The sequence below is a fragment of the Sminthopsis crassicaudata genome, chromosome 1 (assembly GCF_048593235.1).
Source record: "Sminthopsis crassicaudata isolate SCR6 chromosome 1, ASM4859323v1, whole genome shotgun sequence".
Classification (NCBI taxonomy): Eukaryota; Metazoa; Chordata; class Mammalia; order Dasyuromorphia; family Dasyuridae; genus Sminthopsis; species Sminthopsis crassicaudata.
In genome coordinates, this window is record NC_133617.1 from 9,078,097 (window position 1) to 9,088,382 (window position 10,286).

The window sequence follows — 10,286 nt, forward strand, 5'->3', positions numbered from 1 at the left end:
TGGAGGAGAGCCTAGAGAGCAACAGAGCTGGAAGTGCACCTGCATCCCCAGGGGGAAGGGGCTTCTGGGAGGGCACTTGGCAGCCACCTGGGGAAGGGGCTTCTGGGAGGGCACTTGGCAGCCACCTGGGGGAAGGGGCTTCTGGGAGGGCACTTGGCAGCCACCTGGGGGAAGGGGCTTCTGGGAGGGCACTTGGCAGCCACCTGGGGGAAGGGGCTTCTGGGAGGGCGCTTGGCAGCCACCTGGGGGAAGGGGCTTCTGGGAGGGCGCTTGGCAGCCACCTGGGGGAAGGGGCTTCTGGGAGGGCGCTTGGCAGCCACCTGGGGGAAGGGGCTTCTGGGAGGGCACTTGGCAGCCACCTGGGGGAAGGGGCTTCTGGGAGGGCACTTGGCAGCCACCTGGGGGAAGGGGCTTCTGGGAGGGCGCTTGGCAGCCACCTGGGGGAAGGGGCTTCTGGGAGGGCGCTTGGCAGCCACCTGGGGGAAGGGGCTTCTGGGAGGGCGCTTGGCAGCCACCTGGGGGAAGGGGCTTCTGGGAGGGCACTTGGCGCCACCTGGACCCTTGCTGAAGTTGGGGTTCCTGGCAATAGGTTGAAGGATGATAAAATCCACTGAGAATCTTGGTGGTTTTGGAGAAGGGGCCCCTGGGGATTGGATGCAGGAGGAAGCCGGGGATGGTGGAGAGGGAAGGAGGCAGGGAGAGAAGTAGAAAGGAAGGAGGGAGACAGAGACAGGCAGAGGCAGAGACACAGACGGGAGAGATGGAGACACAAGGAGATACAGAGACAGAGAAGCAGACAGGTGGGAAAGGGAGACAGGAAGAGGGAGAGGAAAGAGACAGACAGAGGGGGGAGGGACAGAGGCAGACAGACAGTAAGACAGACAGACGGGAGAAAGAGGCAGAGACACAGAGACGGGGAGGACGGGAACAGAGATGACGGAGATATGGGGGAGACAGATGAGGGAGACAGAGATGAAGGCCGGGCGGGAGGCAGCCGGTGACAGACCTGCGGGGGAGGGAGACACAGATGACAGAGATATGGGGAGACGGACAGATGACAGAGACAGAGATGACAGACAGTGGCTGGGGTTCCGAGCTGGGGCTGAGTAGCCTAGATCTGGGCCAGGTTCTTATCGGGGACTGGGGGGGTCCAGGAGCGCGTCACGGAGGAGGCCCCCAGCTCTGGCTCCGGGAGCAGCTCCCGCCCCCCATTCGGAAGCGGCTGCTCCACCAGGCTGGCCGAGCCCCTCCCCCGTGCCCCGGAGGGGAGCGCCCGGCTTCCCTCGGAGGTGACCCCGGGGCGCCCGGCCGCGGGGACGGAGACTGGCTCCGGTCCGGGCCCCTCCCGCCCCGCTCGGCCGGAGGGACTGCCGGGAGGGAGAGCCGCCACCTGCACTTAGCCCCCGCTCTGGACGGGGGATTGTTCAGCCCGCGCGGGGCGGGAGGTGGGAGAGGGATCCGGGTCCGCCCCGCTCTCGTCCCGGCCATGAGCCGGGGACTTCCCGGGCCTCGGTCTCCACATCTGTGAAATGGCACAGCTTCCCTCGCGAGCCTCCCCGAGCCCACGATCCCCAGGGGGCGGGGCGGGGATCTGCACCACGTCGCAAGCCTGACCCCGGGGCAGCCGGCTTAGTCCCCCCCCCCCCCCGGGGCGGGGGCTGCAGCCCGGAAGGGCCGGCCTGGGCCAGCTCCCCCGCAGGGAGGCGGCTGTATCCGGGGCTGGGGACTGCCCAGGCCGGGGGCGAGGGCGAGGGGACGGACGGCCCACCGGACCCCGGAGACGCGGCTGCGCACCCCGCTCCAGGGCCGTGGTCACTCCGTGGCGCTCCCCAGCATCCCCCGGAGGGCGGCTGCAGGGGGAGACTGAGGCGCGCGGGGCGCAGGGAGGGGCCGCCCGAGGCCAGACTAGAAATCCGAGAGGAGGCTTCCGGCCCCCGCTGGGCGTCCCTCCCCCCGCCCCCCGCAGCTGCTGGGGGAGCCAGGAAATAGCTCCCGGCTCCGGGAGGCCGCGGACTCTGGCTGCCGAGCCGCGTCTGGGCGCCAGGGGGAGCCGGAAAGCCGAGCCAGGCCCGCGGGCGGGAGCGGCTGTGAGAGTGTGTGAGTGTGTGTGTGTGTGAGAGTGTCTGTTTGAGTGTGTGTGTGTGAAAGTGTGAGTGTGTGTGTGAGAGTGTATGTGTGAGTGTGTGTGTGAGTGTCTGTGTGAGTGTGTGTGTGTGTGATGTTGTGTGTGTGAGTGTGTGTGTGAGTGTGTGATGTTGTGTGTGAGAGTATGTGTGTGAGTGTGTGTGATGTGTGTGTATGAGTGTGTGTGTGTGAAAGTGTGAGTGTTGTGTGAGTGATTGTGTGAGTGTGTGTGTGTATGTGATGTTGTGTGTGTGAGTGTGTGTGTGAGTGTGTGATGTTGTGTGTGAGAGTATGTGTGTGAGTGTGTGTGATGTGTGTGTATGAGTGTGTGTGTGTGAAAGTGTGAGTGTTGTGTGAGTGATTGTGTGAGTGTGTGTGTGTATGTGATGTTGTGTGTGTGTGAGTGTGTGTGAGAGTGTATGTGTGAGTGTGTGTGTGTGTGATGTTGTGTGTGTGAGTGTGTGATGTTGTGTGTGAGAGTATGTGTGTGAGTGTGTGTGATGTGTGTGTATGAGTGTGTGTGTGTGAAAGTGTGAGTGTTGTGTGAGTGATTGTGTGAGTGTGTGTGTGTATGTGATGTTGTGTGTGTGTGAGTGTGTGTGAGAGTGTTGTGTGAGTGTGTGTCTGTGTGAGTGTGAGTGTGTGTGTGAAAGTGAATGTTGTGTGAGTGATTATGTGAGTGTGTGTGTGTATGTGATGTTGTGTGTGTGTGAAAGTGTGTGTGTGTGTGTGTGAAAGTGTGAGTGTGTGTGTGAGTGTATGTGTGAGAATGTGTGTGTGAGTGTGTGTGTATGTGTGTGAAAGTGAGTGTGATGTGTGTGAGTGGGGGTGTGTGTGAGTGGGTGTCTGAGTGTGTGTGAGTGTGTGAGTGTGTATGTGAGTGTATGTGTGAGAATGTGTGTGTGAGTGTGTGTGTATGTGTGTGAAAGTGTGAGTGTGATGTGTGTGAGTGGGTGTCTGAGTGTGTGTGAGTGTGTGTGTATGTGTGTGAGTGTGTGTGAGAGTGTGAGTATGTGTGTGTGAGAATGTGTGTGTGAGTGTGTGTGTATGTGTGTGAAAGTGAGTGTGATGTGTGTGAGTGGGGGGGTGTGTGAGTGGGTGTCTGAGTGTGTGTGAGTGTGTGAGTGTGTATGTGAGTGTATGTGTGAGAATGTGTGTGTGAGTGTGTGTGTATGTGTGTGAAAGTGTGAGTGTGATGTGTGTGAGTGGGTGTCTGAGTGTGTGTGAGTGTGTGTGTATGTGTGTGAGTGTGTGTGTGAGAGTGTGAGTATGTGTGTGTGAGTGTGTGTGTGAGTGTGTGTGTATGTGTGTGAGTGTGTGTGTGTGTGTGTGTGTGTGTGTGTGTGTGTGTGTGTGATGTTGTGGGGTGGGCTGGGGAGGCCTGGGAGTGGGGGTGGGGGCTCAGGGCCCGGCTGTAGCTGGGAGACCCCAGATAACAAGAAGCTGGACCCAGGGCTGGCTCTCTCCTCTACCCCAAGTGGAAAGACAGCAGGTCATCTGGCAGGGAGCTGAGTTCGAGTCCAGGGGGCCTGGCTTTGACCTGCCTCTTAGTACCTGGGGGAGCTGAGTCAAGGGTGCCTCAGTTTCCTCATCTATAAAACGCAGGGGATTGGACCAGGGACTTCTAAGGTCCCATCTGCCCCGTCAGAAGCTTTTGGAAGGAGGCCAAATCTTGGCTGGGTAGATTCAGGGGGGCTCCGGCAGGTGGGGAGAGAGCTAGTCTTGGTCAGGAGACCCCGGCTTCTACTTCTGGATCCCAAAGGCAACAGGTCCCTGGAAGTCTGAGGGCCTCGGCCTCTCGGATCACCGGGGCCAGGCCCCCCTCCAGATGAGGAATCGGAGGCTGAGAGATGACATTTGGGCCGGGCCTCTGGACTCTGGCTCCCCCCCCCCCCCCCCCCCGCACACCCACCCGCACCCACATGCTTGTCCCGCTTTCTGAGATTCTTCCACAAAATGGGGCTAACAAGAGCCCTTCCCTTCCAGGACTGGAGTGAAAATGCTTCAAAGACCTCAAAGTACTATATACAAGTACCTGCCATTAATTAGTAGGGAGTGGGGAAGGGAACATTTATTAATCGCCTACTGTGTGCCGGGGCAATCAAATCAATTAAAAGTGTGTCACTTATACTTTAAATTTTTTAAATATAGCATACTTTCAAATTACATTATTTTCAAATATCTCATCTGACAACACGGGGAATCGTTTTGTGGGACTCTATAACAAGTTTTAGTTTTCTCTTGGTTTCCATTAAGGGGGGAAAGTTGGTGGGGGGAGGGGGAGAAGATAGGTTTTTGCTGATTGAAGAAATAGATGTCATTTGAAAAACAAATATGATCTCATTTGCTAGCTATTGCTCTTATTATGGTTGGATAATGCCCATGGCATGTTTTGCAAGCTCTCCGGTATCAGCCTTCATGATGATTGCTGTTATTATCTATATTGCGTATTTCTGGAAGTTCTGGTAGAACCAGGACTGGGGTTCGAGTCTCCCTCCCGCTATCGCTTTTGGCCCACTGGTCTGTGGGCCATCCCGCCATGGGATAGAGTGATTTTTGGGAATAAATTTAATGAAAAAAAGCACCAAATCTTTGGTAGGTTTGTGGAAATCATCCTCAGTGACACTCCAGAAAATTCGAGCCGACCTGGAAGACACAGTGGGGATCCTCTCCCTGCCCAAGTTAGAGTTCTTTTGTTAGATGCTATATTTTAAAAGGTTTTGTTCATTAGAGATCATGAATATTTGTATTTGATACAGTGAGGAGACAGTGGACCTGAGTTCAAATCTGAATTCAGATAATTGTTAACTGTGTGACCCTGTTTGCCTCAGATCTGATCTCAGGCAGGTCATTTCACTGGGTGTGCCTCAGTTTCCTCCCCTGTAAAAAGAGCTGGAGAAGGAAATGGCAAAGCCTGCTATCTCTGCCTGGAAAAACCCCAAATGGGGTCATGAGTCCACACCACTTCTGGCAGTCTGAAAGCTTTGGGTTTTGCATCAGGAGGAGATAAGGAGTCCTTTGCATGATAACTTCTCCTAAGGGCATTCTGAAAAAATGTTTACAGATCAATGTTAGATGAGGGCAATTGTGGGCAAAGTTGCCTTTGTGATAATGGTCCAGTTTCAAGCCAGTTTCTGGGGTGAGGCCTCCAGGACATTTAGATGTTTGCTGTATCTGTCATCTGAAAGGCAGGGAGCTTCTACCATGTAATTCTGAGCCCTGGGTCACGACTCCTGAGGCACCGAGTTTAATTTTTGCAGCCTGCTGTGATGGGGGTTCAGCTTCTGGTCCTTGAGCATAATCCATCCGTCACCCCCTCTTTTTTCCAGAAACAAATCCACCTGGCTCAGCTTTGTCACCTCCACCTTCAAACTTCTGCCTTCTCAGTGGGCCCCTCCCTCTGACTGGAGAAGGTGGAGGAGGGGAGACTGGAGAGCTCCTTCCAAATCCTCCCTCTAAGCAGGGTGCCCCGGGCCGCCATTTTTTAGTTTCCTACCCAGCTGCACTCCTCTGGACATCGTCAGGCCCCCTTTAAATTCCCCTTCCTTTCAGCATCCTTTTGTATGTTGTGTCCCCTCCTTACAGTATACTGGGAAAGGCAGAGCCCTTTTCGACTTTCCTTCATAGCCCAGCATAGTAGGCACTTCAAACCTGCCTACTGATTGCCTGATTTGTGGCCAACCAAGCTGGGGCGGGAGTCGCCCCCAAAGGCCTTTTTGATTCCGCTCCTGGATCGCGGCTGTTTCTCGATGCAGAAGTACAGTACTTTCAGTTACAAGCAGCAACAGGTCGACCTTTACTTTTGCTTGCTGAGATGAGCTCTGTTTCCCTCAAAAGCATTTCTAGAAAATTTTAACTTGTTTATCATGCTCTCCGAGAGCCACTACCTTTGTCCTTTTCGGTGAGTAAGTGTTAACCGTTCTTTGGCTGCCGCCCGAGGCTTGGCAGTTGTATTAATCTCCGATGGGTTTTCCCCTGTCTGTCTTGGTCAATTTTATAGTTCCAAATGCATAAATCAGAAAGGTTATTGCTTAGTTATTAATTGCTTTAAACTTCTTTTTCCCTCCAGTGTTGATTTCAGAACTCCAGAAAATCTCTTTCCACAGCCAGCATTAGCTTTATGCTCCACACGCTTTGCCTGGAGGACACCGAGGTACCTGTAATTATGGTCCTTGGCTATGGGTTCAATTTTGCTTCTCGGAGTCCGGCAGAGCCTTTCATCTCCAGCTTTCCTTGGAATATATTAAGGTTTTTACAGTCACGTGGCCAGAGGCCCAGTCTAATATCACTTGGAGCTTCTTAATGGATTTTTCACTGGAGACCCATTGTCTCCTGTCAGCTGTGAACAAGAACCATTATCACATGATTTCTGCTGGCCAAGGGCAGGGGGTACAAAGAACGGAAACAAGAAGTATAAATGTTCATCCCTATGTATAGACAAGTTATATGTGGAATGGATAATCTCAGAAAATAGAGCCACTGCGTGGCTCCATAGTACCCAGAGCTCTGAGCCTGGAGCAGGAGCTCCAGAAGTTCGAGACCAGCCTCAGACCCTTACTAGCTGGGTGACCTGTCTGCCTCGGTTTCCTCATCTGTAAAATGATCTAGAAAAGGAAATTATTCTGGTATCTCTGCCAAGAAAACTGCAAATGAGGTCAAAAAGAACCAACTCAACTGAAAAAGGACTGAATTGAACTCTCAGGGAGGGAGGGGAAGAGTCCAGGGAGAAACCTTCTGAGGAAGGGGGCACTTGAGGGGACTCTCGAAGAGGGTCCAGTTAAATGGAAGGGCCAAGTGATTGATAAGCTGTTTGTTCTTGACTCTTGTAGCTTGGGAGCCATACTACATAGGAGAAGTCATCAGGGATTGGAGGGTACACAGAACCACAATGAAGGTTCTGGGTTTGGATACTCAGGTCTCAGTTTCCTCACCTGTAAGTGAGGACATTTCTGTGGCCCCTTCCAATGCTAAACATATGCTCTAGGATCTGTATTGCTTGTTTGTAATATTACTCCATTGTGACATGTTTTAACTAGAAAAGAGTTTTCTCTATGGACATCAAAAACTCTCCCTGTGCTTGGGTCTATATGGTACAGATTTTCTGAGCTCTAAACTGAGTCAAAAATGTTTTGCTAATAAATGAAGGTAGAGTAAACATCCCAGAACTTTGGGGCCCAGTGTCCACTACTGACCTAAATCTATCCTAAGCAGCTCTTTGAACCCCTAGAATACCAGGGCAGCTCCTTCCCTCTCCACCCCCCATTTTTCCTTTCTTTGTTGTTGCTTTTTCTTTCTAGAGGCAATCGGTGTTAAGTGACTTGCCCACTTACTAAGTGTCTGAGGCCACATTTGAACTCAGGACCAATGCTCTATCCATTGAGCCATCTAGCTACCTCCCCAACATGGTTTCTTTTCTTTCTTTCTTTCTTTCTTTCTTTCTTTCTTCTTTCTTCTTTCTTTCTTTCTTTCTTTCTTTCTTTCTTTCTTTCTTTCTTTCTTTCTTCCTTCCTTCCTTCCTTCCTTCCTTCCTTCCTTCCTTCCTTCTTCCTTCCTTCCTTTCTTTCTTTCTTCCTTCCTTCCTTCCTCCTTCCTTCCTTCCTTCCTTCCTTCCTTCTTCCTTCCTTCCTTCCTTCCTTCCTTCCTTCCTTCTTCTTCCTTCCTTCCTTCCTTCCTTCCTTCCTTCCTTCCTTCCTTCCTTCCTTCCTTCCTTCCTTCCTTCCTTCCTTCCTTCTTTCTTTCTTCTCTTTCTTTCTTTCTTCTTTCTTTCTTTCTTTCTTTCTTTCTTTCTTTCTTTCTTTCTTTCTTTCTTTCTTTCTTCTTTCTTTCTTTCTTTCTTTCTTTCTTCCTTTCTTTCTTTTATTATTATTGTTGAAGTTTTTTTATTTTCAAAACATATGCATGGATAATTCTTCAACATTAGCCCTTGTAAAACCTTCTGTTCCAATCCCCCCTCTATTCCCCCACCCTGTCCCTTAGATGGCAAGTAGTCCAATATATCAACATAGTTTCTTTTTTAAAATTGTTATTATTTTTTTTAATTTTTTTTTTTTACAGGATATACACTTAGGTAATTTTCCAACATTGACCCTTGCATCACTTCTGTTCCAACTTTTCCCCTCCTTCCCCCCCACCCCCTCCCCCAGATGGCAGGCAGTCCCATACATGTTAAATCCAATCTATGTATACATATTTCTGCAGTTATCTTTACCAACATCTTTTCTTATAAGTGTCTAAGAGGTTTTTTCCATCATAAAAGCAGGGAATGCTTTGTAGAAGACACACTGGGCTGCTTTTGGAAGAACCACTCATCTTCTCCTCTTTGGGGACTAAGTATGGGATCTTTTTATTGAGCAAACAGGGATCAAGACTTGTGTCTGAAAGATCACTGGGAAAGTACGCTGCTTGTCATCCATAAATCACTTTCCATAATTTGAGCCCATAATTATGGCTCTTCTCTGGGCACATGCTGCTTTGCAGGAAAGCAGAAGTCTCGTTTTCTTGACAGGGGTTCCAGGTTTTGTTCATTTTGGGGCTTCTCACAACTGAACGATCAACCAGACTTCTTCAACATCTTCCTTTGGGGTTTCTCTCATGTGATGTCTTTTCTCCTAAGATTGCTTGAGTTTATCTTATGCATTTTGTTATATATGGCATCCTAAAGTTTCCAACTTATCGCTATTTAGCGGCTAGACAACCATGCCTCAAATAAGGAAATTGTTTTTTTTAATTATTATTCAGTCCTTTGCACTGGTGTCTGATTCTTTGTTTTTTGTTTTTTACCCTGCTGAGGGTATTGGAGTTAAGTGACTTATCCAGGGTCACACAGCCAGGAAGTATCTGAGACCAGATTTGAACTCAGGTCCTTCTGACTTCAGGGTTGGTGCTCTATCCATGGTGTCTGATTCTTCATGACCTAATTTGGGGGTTTTCTTGGCAAAGATTCTGGATTGGTTTGCCATTTTCTTCATTTAGCCCATTTTACAAATGACAAACTGAAGCACTTAAATCAGGGTGAAGTGACTTGCCCAAGAACACACAGCTAGTAAGTATCATAGACTTTCCAATTGCATGCCCAGTGCTCTATCCAACATACCAACTAGCTGCCTAAAGCACTTTATAAATATCGCATTTGATCACCCTGAGAAGTAAGTGCTGTTCATCCACATTTATTTTTAATTAAAAAAAATTATTTTCAAAATATATACATGGATAATTTTCAACACAAAACCCTGTGTTCTAATTTTCCCCTCCCTTCCCCCTCCCCTCTCCCCCAGTTGGCAGTGATCCAATACATGTTAAGCATGTGCAATTCCTCTATACATATTTCCACAAATATCCTGCATTTTTTATTGTCTTTTTGACTTTCAAAACATATTTCACCATTCCCCTTTGCAAAACCTTGTGTTCCAAAATATGTTCCCTCCCTTCCCCCACACCTTCCTCAGGACATTGAATATTCCAATACATATCATTTGCATTTTACAGATGGGGAAACCGAGGCAGAGTTCTCAGTGCCTTGTCCAGGGTCACACAGCTTAGAGTGTCTGGCGTTGGATCTGAGTTCACTCGGGTATTCCCAGCTTTCCATTCAGGGCTCTATCCATCGGCCCCACCTTCTCAACATTTTCACTGCTGCCACTGGCTTTTTTCAGTTGCTCATGAGGAAAGGCTAGAATCTTTTACACGCTATGGTTTTCTTGAGTTTCCATTTTTTTTCTGTATAATTGGGCAGTGCCAGTTATTGAAGTCTCCTCCCGTGCACACCGTCAGTGAGCACCACTGCGTGCCAGGCTTTGCGCTAAGCCGAGAGGGCACGCCAGCTCTGCACTGCCTGAAGCCTCCCAGAAGCCTTTGCCCGGGCTTGGCCACTGGCCGTCCTCCCTGGCTGTCAGAGGCCCCTGCCATGCTGCTGCCGAACACCTGCCCTCGGGAGCTTTCCTCGACAGCTCCGCTCTCCATCCTCCACTCCTTGCCATGGCAACTGCCGAGGCACATATTGCCATGTGCAAGTCCTGAACCGTTTTTACACGTCTCATAGAACACCGTGGGAGAATGGGTGTGTTTGGCAGGGAAGCAGAGCCAGCTTTTCTTTCTTCCCCTGTTCCTGGGGAATCGGTGTGCCACTTGGAAAGGAGCCATGGGCGTCAGAGGGGGCTTTGCAG